We start from the raw sequence: 19,147 nt of genomic DNA, 5'->3' as shown, positions 1-19,147 counted from the left end.
CAGCTCCTTTGTTCTAACAGGGGTGATCCGGATCACCCCTACCAGATCACCCTAGTTTAAGTTTCTTTGTTATGCATGCTTTCCTTTGTTCTGTAACATTTTGGCGGGAATGTCAAATCCACTATAAAACTTATAATTAATCATACGGAAAAGACTATCTATCAAAATCCACGTAGAAAAAATCCAGTGTATATGCTGGGATTTGAACTCAAGACCTTTAGCATATTAAGCCACGACACATACCACTTCACCAGGACGAGTGGATACGAATGAATAGTAATTTGACATACTTAAAGGAAGCAAGATCTTTTTATAAGTGGGGCGAGTTGTCAAACTTTATTCAGTGGGGTTTAAACCTTTTTCGTTAATAACATGAATAAATGAGTTTTCAGACTGATTGTTCAATTTGATTTTACACTTTTTCAAAAGTGGGGCGAGTAGGTAAACAAGAGAGGGGCGATTTTTTTTTATAAAGTGGCGATATAGTGTGGGCCGATTGGCAAGTGGGGCGAGTTGACATTATTTAATATCTACTCATCGTGTTTGAGGGTCATTAAGGGTATACATTATATAGTAATATATAAAGTATATTATAATGGTTGTGTGGCATTCTAAAGTAGATTTTATGAACTGTAAATGGTTTTCCGTCTAATCTAAAACAGCTGGGATGTAAAATAGTTATCGCATTCGGACTTGGTGTGTCAGTGTTAGATCACCCTCTGGCCTCCGGTCATCGGGGTGATCTTACACTGACACACCGCGTCCTTGTGGGATAACTATTAAATACATGTACGTATAAAATGAAGAATTTGTCAATTTTCCGGATAATTAACAATAAGTAGCTGTGTCGAAACATATAATTTATGTTCCTTGTGAACATTTTTTATACGATTTTTTTTAAGTGGATTCTTTAAGAAACATGAACATTAGCTACCTACTGAAAAAAAAAATAAAATTATGGTGAAATGAAGGCCATAAAATTACCTTGAATGTTTTTTATACCCCACATACGATAGTAGAGGGGCATTATGCTTTCTGGTCTGTGCGTCCGTCCGTCTCTTCGTTCGTCGTACCGTTCGTCCGTCCGTGTTTCCCGCTTCAGGTTAAAGTTATTGGTCAAGGTAGTTTCTGATGAAGCTGAGGTCCAATCAACTTGAAACTTAGTACACATGTTCCTTATGATATAATCTTTCTAATTTTTAATGCCAAATTAGACGTTTGACCCCAATTTCACGGTCTACTGAACATAGAAAATGATAGTGCAAGTTTCAGGTTAAAGTTTTTGGTCAAGGTAGTTTTTGATGAAGCTGAAGTCGAATCCGCTTGAAACTTAGTACATATGTTCCTTATGATATGATCTTTCTAATTTAACAGCCAAATAAGATCTTTTATCCAATTTCACGGTCCACTGAACGTGGAAAATGATTATGCGAGTGGGACATCCGTGGACACATTCTTGTTTTTAATGTATTTACTTTAGAATATTTAAATTGCGTATTTTTAACATATTTTTCACATTTTGGGACTTTTTTTATCAATATATAATCAGCATCCCCATAGGAACAAACTGTGCTCCCTTCCTTGGAGACAATTCATGTTTCTATTCTCACACGAGGAATATTCCATACACGAGCTTCTTTAGAAAAGGGTAAAGAAGCCAGCATTTATAGATCTCTCCGTAACGTTTCGCTATATAGACAATATCCTCTCACAAAAACATAGGAGGTCATATTAAAATCTTCTTTTTTTTATATAAACCTGCGAATTTGTAATTTTATAAAAGACGATTGTCAAGTGTTGTCCACTAAACCTGGATTAAAAAAAGAATAGCCCGTGTTTCACATATTTTAGCAGTCAAAGGGCAATAACAAACAAAAAACTTTTTTTTTGTCTCAAAGAAACGTACATGTACATAGTAGAGCGTTTACAATGACATTTAGAAAAAAAAGAAATTTTTTAAGGGTCATTACTCTTCAGTAAATAGATGATCCGCATTGCTGGTATACACCTTTAATATTTGATATAAATTTGATAAAATTTTTTGCAAAAATTGTACCTGTGAAAGCGAGAAGAATGTAATATTCCATGTAATTAACATTTCCAAGGAGCACTGTTTCTAAAATGATAGTGAATCAGCACTAATTTGTTGAATTCGTCTGAGACATTTCTTTGAATATAACCTTCGAAAAAAATGTAAAATTCTGTTAAGAATGCACTTACCTTGCAATATTCCTTTGAAGTTAATTATATTCAATATTTCTAAAGAGCATAATTCTTTAAAAAAAAGGTTTTCGGTACTGTTTTTCGAATTTGTCTGAGTCAGTGTCGTAGTTAACCTTTGATATACATGTGATAAAATTCAGGCAAATATTGTACACGTGAGATCAATTAAATTGCAATTTTCAATACTTTCAAAGGCAAATACATTTAAAAATGGTTGATCGGAACTGATTTTCAATATAAATTTGATAAACATCGGGAAAGAATTATGAACATATATAATATTAGTTACATGGAGTTATCGACCTATTACGATATATATGGGGGTCAGTAAATTTCATATGGTGTGAGAGCGAAGTAAGAAACTGTGTCCATTTGCAGAAAAAAAGAAAAAAAAAAACAATTACGATAGCCATTATGGTCCGTGTATATCTGCGTCCATTCGTTTTTCGTTTTGAAATATCAAAAACAAAAAACAAAAAACGAAAGTGTTTTCATTTTTCGTTTTTGATTTCATAAAAACCAAAATGAAAAACGAAAGTGTTTTCATTTTTCGTTTTTGATTTCTTAAAAACCAAAATGAAAAACAAAAGTGTTTTCGTTTTTCGTTTTTGATTTCACAAACAAAAAACGAAAAACAAAAGTATTTTCATTTTTCAATTTTGATTTCTCAAAAACTAAAATCGAAAAATGAAAGTGTTTTCATTTTTCATTTTTGATTTCACAAAAAACAAAAAACGAAAAAACGAAAGTGTATTTATGTTATCTTTCCAACACAGTTTAATTTTCATTCAAAAAATGACAATGTTGTCATTTGTCATTCATTTAAAGGTTGTTAAAGTATACATGCACAGCGGTTGTCAGATCAATAATACTTTAATCGAAGATAATGTCGACGGATGCAAAAGTCTTTAGCAATCGGAACAATATGGGTGCGTGAACTTTATTACATTTAGGTTTAGAAAGGTCGATCTAAGATTATTAGAATTGATGACCAAGATCCATCTGCCAGTATTTTACGAACTTCGAGGACGATAATGTATTTTGCTTGATCAAATTTTCAAAATTTCCGCAATTTCACAATTTAAACTGGGATATTAAATTGGTTTGTCATTAGGAGCCTATAAGGTATTAATTTTGCTTATTTGTGAAGACTATAAGGTGATATTAACTAGAGGTCGTTGATGGGGGATTATGGAATTGCGAATAGTGGACAAAAAATATAAATAATAGAGTCAATGGACCAAGAAATAAATAAAATAGCTAGAATAATGGTGTTAAAATGTAATGATAAGAGAATAATTGTCAAAAAGTATAAAGAATAGAGAAATATGGCATAAAATATCAAAGAATACAGAAATTAAGAACCCCGAATCAAGACCATCATACTAGTTGCCTTAATGAACGTTAGTTTGTCTCTGGGAGATTGCTATTGGTTATCCTACGGTTTCTCTTTATTTCTATGTCTATTAATTAAGAATCGTGCTTTCATTATTTACCAACATTTTACATATCACATTATAAAAAAAGACTATTATTTTGCAAACTACCATAGATTTCCGGTAATTGTTCTGCATAGACCACACCACATTGGAGTCCCTGTAATTTTTTTTCAAGTGGACCTCAGTTACCCACCCTACCCCATCATTACTTAAAAGTTAATAAACAAATGTCTACGGAAATACTTCTGTCCGAACAATGTGTAAAGGGGAGCTTGGTAGCTGATGTCTGCTGGAGAAAAAAATCAAGGTTGCTGTTTAGCTTATTTTTTTTCAAAGATAGGTCCAAAGTTGGGGTCGAACACCGAACCCCATCCTTACCGAAAATGTAATAAAAATTGTCCTCACTAGGTGCAAAGGGATGCTGGGTAGCTGGGGTCTACAGTAGAAAAATCCAGGGTGTTGTTCTGCTTAGTTTTTTTTTTCTAAAGTAGGTCTTAATTAAGTTGAGGTCGTATACCCTATAAAAACCCTTACCAGACAGGTAATAAAAAAATTCTGCGTTAATACTTTTATCTGCACTAGGTGAGAACGTAAGCTAGAGATCTAGGGCCTACTTGATAAAAATTACAAGTTAATTTATAGCACGGATCAATCTTTTTTAAGCTATTAAATAATTTATTTGCCCACCATACTTTGAATACAAAAAATAAACCTTTTGTCCAGTCATATTTAAGCGAAATCCACTAGTTCAGAGGTAGAATGTTTTGTAAAAACAGTTTTGTCTGGCAAAAAAAAGTTAAAGCACGAGTGCAACTTTCTTTTCTTTTAATGCAGAATTATTATTACTTTTCATGAACTATTTGACAGGATGCCGATAATAAGGAAAGCTATTTCACCCAATAGTGCAATTTTGCCATCATTAAAAAAAAATCATAATTATTTACGATTCTATAAACACTCCAAGTGTTGACTATTTAAAATGTAAAGCGGGCAGTACGCTGTTTAATATATCTAAAGCGGTTGATTTTGGCTTTATATAACTAATAATAACATAAGATGTATGTTTCATTATAATTCGTTATTCTGATTGGCTAACTGCACATCTCATGTTACATTACACAACGAAAATCATTATTCATGATGACACGAGGTCCCGCAATAAAGTGCAAAGGTGAATTTAATAAAAACTTGATAAAAAACGTGTTTTCATGATCCTAGCTTTCAGTGGCGGATCCAGGGGGTGGTCCCACGGCGCACCGGACCACCCCCATGACGAACCTCAATTTTTTTTTTAACGTGTCTATTTTTTCAATAACTAGCTAATTAACAAATTAACACTTAAGATTAATCCATTCATCGCACTAATTGGTTATAATGGATTACCTGGATACCTGGAGGTGTCACAATGATAGAATACGGATCAATGCGTTTCACCTGTATACATGTAATTAAATTGTCAAAACAGCTCGTTAATATGAAGAAGTTGACTTCTTATTTTAAAAGATAAATACAAAATACTTTTGTATTTTTAAGTGAAATTTCCATATATGATTGCATTGTCCAACTAACGGAGTCTCGGTTTTAAATTTCATTGATGTACACTTTGAAAAAACAATCATTATGAATGAATTAAATTAAATTTGTGCATCTATCTCTTTGACCCCCCCCCCCCTGTTTCCCCCTTTTCTCCTCCCTTTTCCTTTCTAAAAACTAGTTACTAAAACATGTAATTATAAATATTGAATGCTTCTTTTTGTAACTTCATAGGGTTGTAAAAGCGTTGACCGTGCGTACATTTTCAGAATGAAGCGCTTCCGCTTTTCATACAAAATGTATTTCGGTCATCGCTTTACACCTCAATGAAGTAACAAAAAAAAGCATTCAATTCTTAAATAAACCAGAAATGAAATTTTAAAATTCATTGAAAAGTGTCTTTGACTGCTTAATTATATTTTAAAAACTGATGATATAGTGGTTTTATATTAATAAAAACATTTGAAGTACGTTTGAGTCTTATGCAATATTTGTTTTTATATATTTGAAAACTGACTGCTACCGACTGGCTGCTTGAGCCTGGTCTCACAAACTCCGCATTTTCATTACAGCCGATTACATTGAGTGTGTAGACAAAAATAATATCTTTGGATCGCTTGTTTGTTAGCTGAACTATGAAGTAACTAGGTAAGGTATACCACCCTCCTGTAGAAGGAGCCTAGTCCTACAGACAGATTGATTGGTTATCTGTCGAACTAGTCTTCTCTTAAAGGAGGGTAGTTTACCTAACCTAATAATACAAGCAAGCTAACCAAGGATATGCTACCTTTGCCTACACACTCAGTGCAATCGGCTGTAACTTTTTTACATTACAGGTTGCAACACCTTGCCAAATCATTGGGTTCCAATAAACGTTTGGAAAATTTAGTTAATGTGCTTTCCCTTAGGGTTTTATGAAGAACAATTACCGGAAATCTATTATGGAAACTAGCAAAAACAATATCAAAATCGAAATCTAAGTGAACAATGAAGTTACTCACATTAAAAAAGGTTGAGACATTGAAGGCCAAATATTTTTTTTTATTCTTGCGTGTCTTACTAAATTATAATCTTGGTACCTTTGATAACTATTTACACCACTGGGTCGATGCCACTGCTGGTGGACGTTTCGTCCCCGAGGGTATCACCAGCCCAGTAGTCAGCACTTCGGTGTTGACATGAATATCAATTATGTGGTCATTTTTATAAATTTCCTGAATATAAAACTTTGAATTTTCGAAAAACTAAGGATTTTCTTATCCCAGGAATAGATTGCCGTTTTTGGCACAACTTTTTGGAATTTTGAATCCTCAATGCTCTTCAACTTCGTAATTGTTTGGCTTTATAAATATTTTGATGTGAACGTCACTGATGAGTCCTCAATGCTCTTCCGGACACATTTGTTATACTAGATACCCCAATGATGATGGTGGCTAAGTTTGGTTGAATTTGGCTCAGTAGTTTCAGAGGAGAAGATTTTTGTAAAAGTTACGACGACGGACGACGGACGCCAAGATATGATAAAAACACACTTGACACTTCGGGTCAGGTGAGCTAAAAACGAGAAGCAAGAACGACATCAACAAACGACAACTGCTGTTTTTTGTGTGATTTTTTTTATAACTAGACCAAATATTTCATGATTTTTTATTATCTAGGACTGTATTTTTTATTAATAATTGATAACCAAGTTTAATAAAATCATATGTGTGTATAGCAAACATATTAACTTTGGCTTGAAAGACGTCTATTTAATTGTTTTCGACTCGCTCTGCTCGGTCGGAAAAATTGACAAGAATAAAATCCTAAGATTGAACGTGTTCGTTCAACAATCTTATCAAAATTAATATATATATTAATTTTCTCATACACATAAGTATTACGAAATCAGAGATATACATTTTGATTAGATTAGTTCGTCTAATTTACAAATGTAGTGTTATCTGTAGTAAATTTACTGACTTCTTTAATAAAGGATTTGAATAAGAATGTGTCCATACCACATAAATGCCCCACTCGCACTATCATTTTTCATGTCTAGTGGACCGTGGAATTGAGGGTCAGAACGCTATATTTGGCATTGAAATTAAAAAGATCATATGATATAGTATGTGTACTGAGTTTCAAAAAAATATATCTGTACATTAACTTCACTTTCAAGTATAGAGATGTGATTTTTTTTCTGAGACAAGTGCTTGTGACAATCCAAAAGAACTTGCAGTCATTCCATGTTCAGTACTTCAGTACTTTGATTGTTTGAAAACGAGGTAAAAATACCCTGCCACATTCGGTATGTGTCTTTGTTAGACCTTTTTTTCCTTCTGTTTTGTATAACAGGGGTTTTCGTCGTTCCTGTTATATTAAGAATTCGGGGGGAAAGTCACTGGATAAAGTTAACAAAAAATAAAAATACTGTCTTCTTCTTCCACGGGATGGGTTTCTTCCACGGGATGGATCGTTGTTAACATTTTGTGCTTTGTTTTGTATCGGCCTTGACATCGATGGACTTGAAATTTTGCAGTCACAAGACTTATGTCTTAAAGCGTTATTTTCCGTTTCTAATTTTAAGCAACGAGCAGCCAAACATTCTATTGACGTCTTGTTTAGAATTTCTTTTTCTTCCAAATCTGCTAATTGATCTTTAAGATCCCGAACTATAACAGATAATACATTATTTTCATCGTGCAAAAAATCAACTTCTTCCTGCGAATTTTTGTTGTTAGAAACGGATTTCTGAAGTTTGGTTTTTAATGTCTTGTTCTCTTGCTTAAGAAACTCGATTTCCTGTCTGAGCGATTTCCTATTTTCTTTCAATTGTTCTTTTATCAAATCAACAACTGATTCCAGTTTCACTTTTTCTTTCAAAATTTGGGTTTGACTCGTTTGAAGTAAATTTACCTGGAAACGTATTGAATTTGCCCGTGTTGCTTTACGAAATTCTGCATCGTCCAAATTGAAGAAAGGAAATTTTTCACACGTTTTACGTTGAATAAATAAGGAAAGTCTTTCAAAATCTCTGTTTAGCTTTTTCTTTGATTTTATTCTAATTTCTGCACATTGTTTATAAAAATGTCCTGTTTGTCCACAGCGGAAACATCTCACTGTTTTATCGATATTTGAGTTGGTGACACGATGAAAATCCGAGCGTATTGGATAATTACCGTTTTCTACGAAACATGGCTGATTGTTCATATTGTAGTCCTTCCGAAGATCAGGTGGACACCACCTATTTAATCTTTGTTTCAATTTGTAATCCATTGTACAGTGGTAGAGCGTAGGTATGATCTTGTGTACAGTTTGTCTAATAAGTTTGAAACTAAGCAAACTGTCCCGGGTACCTCCAACAATTTATAACAGGGGTTTTCGTCGTTCCTGTTATATTAAGAATTCGGGGGGAAAGTCACTGGATAAAGTTAACAAAACTTAGTTAAGCTCTACGATCGTTTATATATAACTTCTTCAATAGTGCAAAACATTAACTACAAAAAAAGTTCAACGGTAAATATTCCGGAAAGATACAACAAATGGTAATTCCAATAAATGTTCTATACTAAACACAATGAATGTCACTGTAAATGCACGGCGTCCGTACAGCTTGACCGCTGGTATCCAACTGACCATTTACATAGAAACAATATAAAATGAATTACGTAATCTTACTTAATCATAACTACATGTACTAATGAAATTTGTCACGTAATGCTATAAACGAATAATACAATTAAAAACATATATACGATAACAAGAAATAGACAATGATAGGATTAAAATGGATTAACTTCTTAACATGTAAGCTGACAATTTTGAGAACAATAGTATCTTGCTTTTAGATAAAGTTTGAATGTCCACGAAATAAACAAAGCGGAAAATATCGCTGTCACATTTGTATCGATCTCATACGTTAAGCCCTTTTCCACTGATTTGTATAGTTTGTTCTTATGCTGTGCTGTAACAAAACTGTCCCGGCTGTTTACAAGCATGTTAAACGCCACAATATATTGCATGTGCATGCTCCAACTCAGGAGCATGTAGTTCAACGGTTTTCGTTTGTTGATGTCTTTTATATGTGTTTTTCGTAATTCATGTTGTTTTAAAATAGGCTGTTATTTTTCTCAATTGAACTGTTTCATATTTTTCAATTCATGGACTATTGTAGCCGACAATACCGTATGATTTTTCTCATTGTTGAAGATTATATGGTTGCCTATATATAATTGCTTACATCCACTACATTTGAACTTTGTTGGATAGTTGACTCATTTGCATTAATACCAAATCTCCTTATTAAAAGTTGAGGGGTTTGTGTTTCTTTGGAAATTTCAATGTTTTTCTCCCAGGTCATCCAGTTTGAATAGAATATTTTGACATTTGCTGTGCTCTTGGATTTGAGTTAAGAGCCAACCAAAGCTCACGGCCTGTTGGTCGGTAGTTGATGACTATATGGTAAGCTCTGGATGTCTTTTTGAGTATTGCATACGGTGATTTGGTGATGTCTTCATGCCATGTATTGTCCCATTACTTTATATAGACAGCTTATCAGTCAACCTGATCTATCAAAGTAGCTCTCCTCGCCTTTTGTATATTCAGACGAAAAACAAGATATAAACTGACTTAGCTTGGTATATACATGTTTATTTAATATACTCATATAAATATAAAAAAAGAAGATGTGGTATGATTGTCATTGAGACAACTCTCCACAAGAGACCAACATAACACAGAAATTATCAACTATAGGTCTAATTTATGCACAAAAATTGAACGAAAAACAAAAATGTAACACATAAACAAACGACAACCACTGAATTACAGGCTCCAGAATTAGGACAGGCACATAAATTTTGAATGTGACGGGGTTAAACATGTTAGCGGGATCCCAAATTCAAGTCAAATTGATATTTTAAAACAACATAAAAGTTAAAAAGTGTAAAAAAAAATATTTTAATAAATGTTGAAAATATTATTGTGTTTGTGAGTGGAGAACTACTTAAAATTGTAGAAATATTCAAAAGTAGCTCTCGCGTTTTTGTTCTGCGGCTACGTTAACGGAACACCAATCAAGTAATCGATCTTCATGACTATGGCTTCAATATTTAATGGTATAAAATATCATATTCTGCTTGTCGTAGACTCAAAAAGACTTCAAGTTGGAATAGATCTACGAAGACTAAAGAACGTTTATGTGTGGTTTAGCAATTGTACATGCCCACGACACCGACGTCCAGATATTGTTCGGAAGATGTTTTGAGAAGTACCGGACAAGTAAAATTAAACTGTTACAGTATATTACAGAACACAAAACTGGCCATCTTTGCTGTAAATACAAATCCCAATCCCACGGCATCAAATAATTTTAAAGAAAACATATGACCTTTAACATTGGAGGTCTAAACTAGCATTGAGCCGTGTCCAGGTCCGAAATAGAAAATAAAGAGATGTGGAGTAAATGTACACGGGACAAAATCGCACACAATATATAGAAAAAATACAAATTATTAATGAACAGGGCTTTTATGCCTGTTCTTCATCTTGAAAGGAGCTGGAGGGTCTTCAACGAGGAACTAGACCATTGATCCTCATTATACAAAAGTAACATAGGTTAGTGCATCGGACTATACAAAAACGTAAGTTCCTGGTTCGATCACCGTTCCGGTGAGAAAATTTCCAATCCAAACTAACAATAGCCACACACTTGACTTTGTGGATTACATTATTTTTTTCATCATCCTACATATGTCTTTTGATATTGTTCATACATGTCAATACTAAAAGTCTTACACTGTATCTATATATTTTGCTCCGAGACCAGAACATAATAAAATAGATAAATTAAAACTTGCGCTTTAGATTAAGAAAGGGTCTGAAAGATTTTGTATCATTTTTTCCAGTTCTTCTGGAGTCCTTGAGCCCTTCCCTCGCCAACAATATATAGTTTGCTTTATTTGTAAAAGAGGCTAGTTACGCTACAGTATTATCATCTTAGATTAACCTCTCCAAACTTAAAATTAAAGATCACGCACCCTTATTGTTTAGATTGATAAAGACTTTTGCATCCGTCGACATTATCTTCGATTAAAGTAGTATTGATCTGACAACCGCTGTGCATGTATACTTTAACGACCTTTAAATGAATGACAAATGACAACATTGTCATTTTTTGAATAACAATTAAACTGTGTTGGAAAGATAACATAAATACACTTTCGTTTTTCGTTTTTTGTTTTTGTGAAATCAAAAATGAAAAATGAAAACACTTTCATTTTTCGATTTTAGTTTTTGAGAAATAAAAAATGAAAAATGAAAATACTTTTGTTTTTCGTTTTTTGTTTGTGAAATCAAAAACGAAAAACGAAAACACTTTTGTTTTTCATTTTGGTTTTTAAGAAATCAAAAACGAAAAATGAAAACACTTTCGTTTTTCGTTTTAGTTTTTAAGAAATCAAAAACGAAAAATGAAAACACTTTCGTTTTTCATTTTGGTTTTTATGAAATCAAAAACGAAAAATGAAAACACTTTCGTTTTTTGTTTTTTGTTTTTGATATTTCAAAACGAAAAACGATTGGACGCAGATATACACGGACCCATTATCCCCTTTTTAAGTCAGTTGGGTCTTCCTTTAAACTTACGTCCAGACTTCTTTCTCATAATAAAGTTCCTCAAAGAAAAGAAAAAAATGACATAAAGTTATGTCTATTTTTCTTTTCTTTGAAGAACGTATTAACATACCACATTTTTTTTTCTGGAATTTCCATTATTTAATTTGGTAACAAAACAAGTATTTATCTTTTTGTTTAAAGATAAAAATCAATTATACACATTGCATACTAGATATATGTAAACATGGTGAAATTACATCAGGTTTTATTATATCAGCGGAAAACTACAGAAATTGTTATAGTGTTTACGACATAATTATGCAATATAATGGCAGACCGAGTTTTATCTTTTAATGATCAGAAACAATCTGAAGCTAAACGGAATAAAAGTACGGCAGTTTGACAGTCGCAGAGATACAATTTAATTTTGAATTGCATTTACAATACTTATGCTGAGTTCAAAAAGCGAATTGTTATTTCACTTTCATTATTGATTGAACAGAAAAAAAAATCAAACTTTAGATTTTTTATATATCTCGTAGCTAGTGCCCCTTTAAATGTCATCACTTAACTTTTGGGTCATTGGTCACGTATAAAGGAATGGTGTGATATTTAACAAAAGTGTTAAAAAATGATAGTTATTTACACTTGTCTAGCGTTTTTTAAATATAATCCTTATATAGATATGAAAAGGCTTTAAGGGGAGCATTGCGACAACTGAACAGTTATTATTTCTCCTACAAGTATAACAAAATTTGAATTAAATTAAAGACAAATTAACAAAGAAAACCTAATCTAATTCCATTTCTAATAATAAACAATGAATAAAGTCAACGTCAAATTATTAGTTTTAAAGAATAAATTTGTATTTTTGTAATCTCAAATTTCTGAAATCAATTCAAGAAAATTCAACACAGAAACAAGTTTCATGTCAAGTTATTAAGACATTAAAACTTCAAAATGTGAATTAAACGCAACAAACGTGTAAATTATTTTCGTTTTAAAATGAAATAAAAAATATTGAATCGTTTTTTTAAATAGATGTTTTTTTTTAACATTTTTATAAGACTTTTTCTTTTGTAAGCGAGGGAAGTCATATTCCATTGTATGCATCGACATCAGCCAATTTAAATTGGTTAAAGACTTTTGATAACTGTTTCACAAGGAAGTAATCATGGTTCTTACTAACACCTCTTTAAATTGGATTAGTTTCAAGTTGTATGATTGCCAATAAGACAATTCTGCATAAAGGACCAGATCAAATACAAGTTAACAACTAGAAGTCATCATACAGCCTTCGTCATTGAACACACACCGTACGCCTAGTCATCTATTCAAGGTCCGAAATGATAACTGTAAAACAAGAAACTAATTAGATATAAGAAGATGTAGTATGCGTGCCAATGAGAAAACTCTCCATCCAAGTAGAAATATTTTTTTTTATCTTATAATAAATTGATACCAGTCAAACTCATAAATCGAAAATAAACTGACAACGCCTGGCTAAAAAATGAAAGAAGACAAACAGACAAACAATAGAACACATGACACAACATAGAAAACTAAAGAATAAGCATCCCCAAACCCCACCCCAAAGAAAAAAGGGGTGATCTCAGGTGCTCTGGAAGGGTAACAGATCCTGGCACCCGTCGTGTTGCTTATGTTATAACAAATTCGGTAAATAGTATACTTCGGTAGGTCACATTTATGAAAGGGATGGGGACTGTAGTAAAGATGTAAGGAACGTATCCGATATCATTTGTGAAATGGTTATTCCATAACGATCAAACAACTCGTGATGGCGTCCGTAAAATTTTAGAAGAGATGATTCGATTTTACCATTTAGAACTCCTGATTTAATAGCTTCTTGTGAGCAGCAACCCTCTATCAAGAAAATCATGATATATACCCCGTATGCAAGTGCTGCTGGAATGTTGCTACTTAGAATTGGAAAGTTCACAATTGGAAAGCTGAAATCATCTCTTTTGTCGTAAAGTTTTGCTTTCAAATGACCCTCATTGTCAATTTCTAGATGTAAGTTAAGGTATGAGGGCTACTTAACTGTATCTGTTGTATCATTTGTCTATAGTTCGATGGGATAGATGCGTTCAACATAGTCACCAAAATTATTCAGTGAAAGAATTCCATCTATATAGCGGAAAGTAGAGTTAAAGGATATTGATAACTTCTTATCTTTCTTCCTAAGAAGTTCCTGTATGAAGTCAGCCTCATATCAATAAAGAAACAAGTGGACAAGAAGAGGGGCACAATTGGTTCCCATTGGAATTTCGACAGTCTGTTGAAAAACACGTCCTCTGAACGTAACAAGTATGTCATCAATAAAAAAATCAAGCATCTTGATAATGACAGTTTCAGAGAATATTTTGTCAGAGTGATTCTTTACAAAGTAAGATTTATCCCTTCCTAACACAATATACTTGTATCTACGTTGGCCATTCTTTTTTTATTAATTAAATCAATACTAACTCTTTCAATTTAGTTTGGAATGTGGAATACTTGTGTAAAGTGTAGAAAAGTCAAAACTTTTAATGCTATTGCAAGATAAAAGAGAGTTAGATTGTATGTATTCTAAAAGACCTTTGGAATTTTTCAGTATCCACATCTGATTCACGCCATCTCTAGAATAGGCAGTTTCACAATAACTTTGAAGCCTGTCTTTGATAGCTGATACAATAGATGTTAATAATTTTGAAAGAGGTTACGTGGAGCACTTGGAAGACCCAGCAATATACTGTTGTTTGTAAGGACACTTATGTAGTTTAGGTATCCAATACAGTGATGGAAGTTCCCGTTCTTCATCTTTGGTTGAAATTCCAAAAGTACATATAACAGACCTATGATTATCCAGGATTTTCTCTGTTGTAAGTGTCGTGAGGGTATATGTTGAGTTTCCAAGTGAAGTGTCAATACCTTATTCGTTTACCAAGCAGTTAATGTACAACAATGAGTTTTTTCTTCACAAAAACGATGTTGTTTGGGGCTTTATCTGCGGGGACAACACCATATTTGTCATGGATAAGTGTTTTGCAACCTTTCTGGTCTATAAAGATTTACGAAGCATGGGCATTGATAGACCCTTTCAGTTCCTTAATTCTGTATCAACGGCATCACCGCCTTAATCTATTCGGAAATAGTGTCTACGTCTTCCTTCTCTCGCTAAGCCCATTGCCTGGTATAATCCTCGATGGATTTCTCAAAATTTTAAAGCTGTATTTCCAATTGATGGATGTAGGCTCATGATATTTCGGACCTTTCGATAACACATTTCGCAGGGAAGTGTTAATTACAATGTTGAGGTCACCAATAATAACGTTGCCAGCTGGATTATATGTGAATTTGGAACTAGCACAAGTGCAATCGGTAGGTTTAGACTTGAATTCGTCAATATTGAGATCCTGCAAAACGTGTTTGTAATTGAAAATTTTAGTTGCAATAAGTTTGGTATAGGTATAAGAAATGATTGGTACAGACTGATCTTTGAAATAAGTTGGTATTTTCGGTTGAACTAATTTATGACGAAGTATATTGCCTAAGTTGAACTACAGTTGCCGTAATATATTATGTTAGAAAGTTTTAATCTTACGTCAATTCTGACAATAATATTTTGATGAAACGCTTGTAATTTTTATATATTTTTAGACATATTAGTAAATTTAATAAAACTCTTTTCACAAAGGTGATGCTACTTTTTAGACATTTAACCACTTGGTTCATGTTAGTTCTAAAATGATACCAGCAGTAATCTTCAAGATTGCAACAAAGTATTTTTAGCTGTGTGAAAAAAACTTTTATTCTATTGAAGAATTGAAGAATGCAATGATTTGTCATGTGATAAAGGATGAAAGACTTTGTTATCGTAACCATCTAGAAATATTGTTTAAACTTAGGTTTTAATTGTACCTATATTTAAACTTTTTCCAATAAACAAATCTTCCTAGAAGGATTAGCTGGGAATTTTGGGACTAGCATTATATATTGCCTTATATTTAAAAAAAAAACTAAACAAAGATGCATACGAATCACATGGATGTGCACGCGAAAATATGGTAGGGAATATATTATAATTTAACTATTTTTGTCCCTTGAAATATGTTTTACTGATTGAAAAATACATAATTTTCCTCATTTTGTAAACAATATCAATGATATAGAATTAAATATTTATATATGATAATAATCAGAGAATATGATTTGGAAGGGGACGAATACATTTCATAATTTCATATTGTGTTGTCCATCATTTCAAAGCATTTGCAGACATTTTTGTTTTTTAGTCATTCAAAAAATATTCTCTCAGTTGATTAAATTCTTTGATTTATTTTAGTCTGTCATGTGTATCGACGAAACGTTATGCTTAACGACACGTCTCAGAAACACTGTTATGTGGGAAAATATCAAACATTACCGGATGTTTTTCAAAATATTTCATTTCGAAGTAGCAACATTCCAGCAGCACCTGCATACGGGGTATATATCTCCCAATTGATACGATATGCCCTTGCTTGTATTTCCTATCATGATTTTATTGATAGAGGGTTGCTACTCACAAGGAAGCTATTAAACCAAGAGTTCCAAACGGTGAAGCTTAAGTTGAAATCATCCCTTCGTAAATTTTACGGACGCTATCACGAGTTGGTTGACCGTTATGGAATAACCGTTTCCCAAATGATATCGGATATGTTCCTTACGTCGTAACTACAATCCCCTGCCCTTTCATGAATGTGACCTACCGTATTAGACTATTTACTGGATTTGTTATCACATAAGCAACACGACGGGTGTCTCATGTGGAGCAGGATCTGCTTAACCTTCCGGAGCACCTGAGATCACCCCTAGTTTTGGGTGGGGTTCGTGTTGTTTATTCTTTAGTTTTCTATGTTTTGTCATGTGTACTATTGTTTATCTGTTTGTCTTTTCATTTTTAGCCATGGCGTTGTTAGTTTATTTTAGATTTATGAGTTTGACTCTCTCTTTGGTATCTTTCGTCCCTCTTTTAGCTCACATAGATCGTAGAGCTTTCAACATTATGAAAACGGCGCATTGAGTTGTAAAATAAAGATATTCCTAATATAAACATCATTGATCAGATCTTAAAACTTGACCAATGATTATATGTTGGCTGTTTCAAATGTATTTTACGCGTACGTTTAAGTCTGTATTCATACAATTCACATTACAATTGTTAAATGACCATTATTTCGGATAATGTCACAGATTGCACCAATGGATATGAAATTGTGGTAGGGAATGATAATAAATGTTAAATAAAGGCAAACAGTATAAATTAAACAAATAGTTTTCTGTCTTTTATTGCGATATATAATGCTTAAATAAACTAATAATTATAAGTTAAACTTACGATTAAAAGTTCAGATTATCGATATATCGCACTTCATTCCATAGATAAACATTTTAAACGGAGATAAAAGTCTAACGAAACTGTGAGATGATAATCTAAGTTTAAAAACCATTGAAAACATAATTAAATTGTGTAGCCATGTTTCACAAAGTTACTTAAGAAGGAACATTGCTAATCAAATTGGCCCTCATCATAGTATCATCACTGTGTCTAAACTACACCGGCAAAAAATTGAACTCAATGGTGTCTTACATCCGGCATGGTGACGGAACACCAATAGACAGAGAAAAGGTAGGTGTCTCCTTTTTTTTTTAATGATATTGAATAATATATATATATGTGTATACAACTATTTTCTCTTTCGAGATGTAATATTTTCCACAACCGTTCTAGATTAACGGAAAAATAAGTAAAAATGCATGTCAAACTGACGAATTGAGTGAACCTTGCGTCGAATTTGTTTAATTTCTCGTTTATTTGTTCACATTGTACGGAAAGAACGGTACGAAAAGAAAGATACTGACATGGCGATCACTTTGAGCACCTCATTACTTGTATTTCTATCCATAGAACGAAAAGAATTGGTCATGTCAAAATGGAACTGGCCAGTTTTGTCAATGTCTACCACCCGACTTTGTCCTAAATTACACAATGCATAGCCCGGTTTTGTCAAAGAAAAAAAATCATAATCGCATTACATAATTTCACTTCAGCGTTAAAAAGGTGTTTGGTGGCTCGTTGGAAAACGAGTTCTTTCAGAGGACAACTTATTATTTATTTGAATCTGTAAACACTTGAATTCCTGATTTGTTAGAACAAAAATAATTATAATTTAGTTTTGCATTCAAAAATTTGTTTTAGCTGCTAAGTAGAAAGAAATTAAGGTTATAACATATATTGAGGTTCAAGATCTCTATACGTCTTTTTTTTTATGAATTATGTAACTGTGTAAACTTGAAACTAAAGTTAACGGTCTGAAAAATTGAAGCACGCACATTTGATTTGTGATTTTCTTGCACAATAGGATGGTTAACTTTATAAGTAATCCAATAACACTACGGGGTAATCTCTCTTTCCTATGATCGTTTAAAATAAATATTATTAAGGATGATAATAAGACAAATGTATATGCATGCATTATTGCCATAGAAAATGAATGTTTATTGGGAGAAAAGAATTAAAACTTTCGTGCTTTTAAAATCAATTATATTTTGGCAAGGTCGTGACAGTGCGACCTTTACGCAATGATGATATATAACGAAATCGTATACCAATTTTAAATTTTATAAGAAATAAGAATAACAGAGACACCTGCGAAATCGAATGTGTTTGAGTTGGATTATTATGTTTATTATAAAAATTTATATTGATATTTAACAGCCAGAATGCGACACCAAGGGATGCAAATTCGTGGCGGCTTGAACTAATTGTATAAGCTTCATATGTCATAAGTTATAATGTTAAACTGCAACATATTTCGCACACAGGCCTCCCGATGTTTTTTTTATCTGCCATATGTTCATTGCCCATCATCCTATGACATCTTTTCTATATTATTGCTCGTATGGCCACATGACGATTTATGCATGCTACTAGTATTAAGTATGTATATGCCATTTAAACTTAGTTCGAAGAAAAGTGCAATTGATACGGTTAGCATTCGGAAAATGTAGATTACCGATTTCGAAAAGTGCCCGTTTAAAATAAATTTTAACACATTTATTTTACAATAACATATATATTGGAATTGGTTCGATAGACAATGTTAAGATCCGTGGTAAAAGTTCATAAATTGTTGACTTAAAAAAAACCTTGGTAATATACATAGACAAAACCGAGTGATTGTATAGTAAACAATATTAACAAAACCGCCCAGTTCCATTTTGACATGACCAATTTCTGTCCTTCCATACACAGAATTACAAGTATTGAGGTAATCAAAGTGACTAGTTTTGCAATCTCCATGTTAGTATCT

Source organism: Mytilus galloprovincialis, chromosome 4, assembly GCF_965363235.1.
Source record: "Mytilus galloprovincialis chromosome 4, xbMytGall1.hap1.1, whole genome shotgun sequence".
Classification (NCBI taxonomy): domain Eukaryota; kingdom Metazoa; phylum Mollusca; class Bivalvia; order Mytilida; family Mytilidae; genus Mytilus; species Mytilus galloprovincialis.
This window is presented reverse-complemented; position numbering follows the sequence as displayed.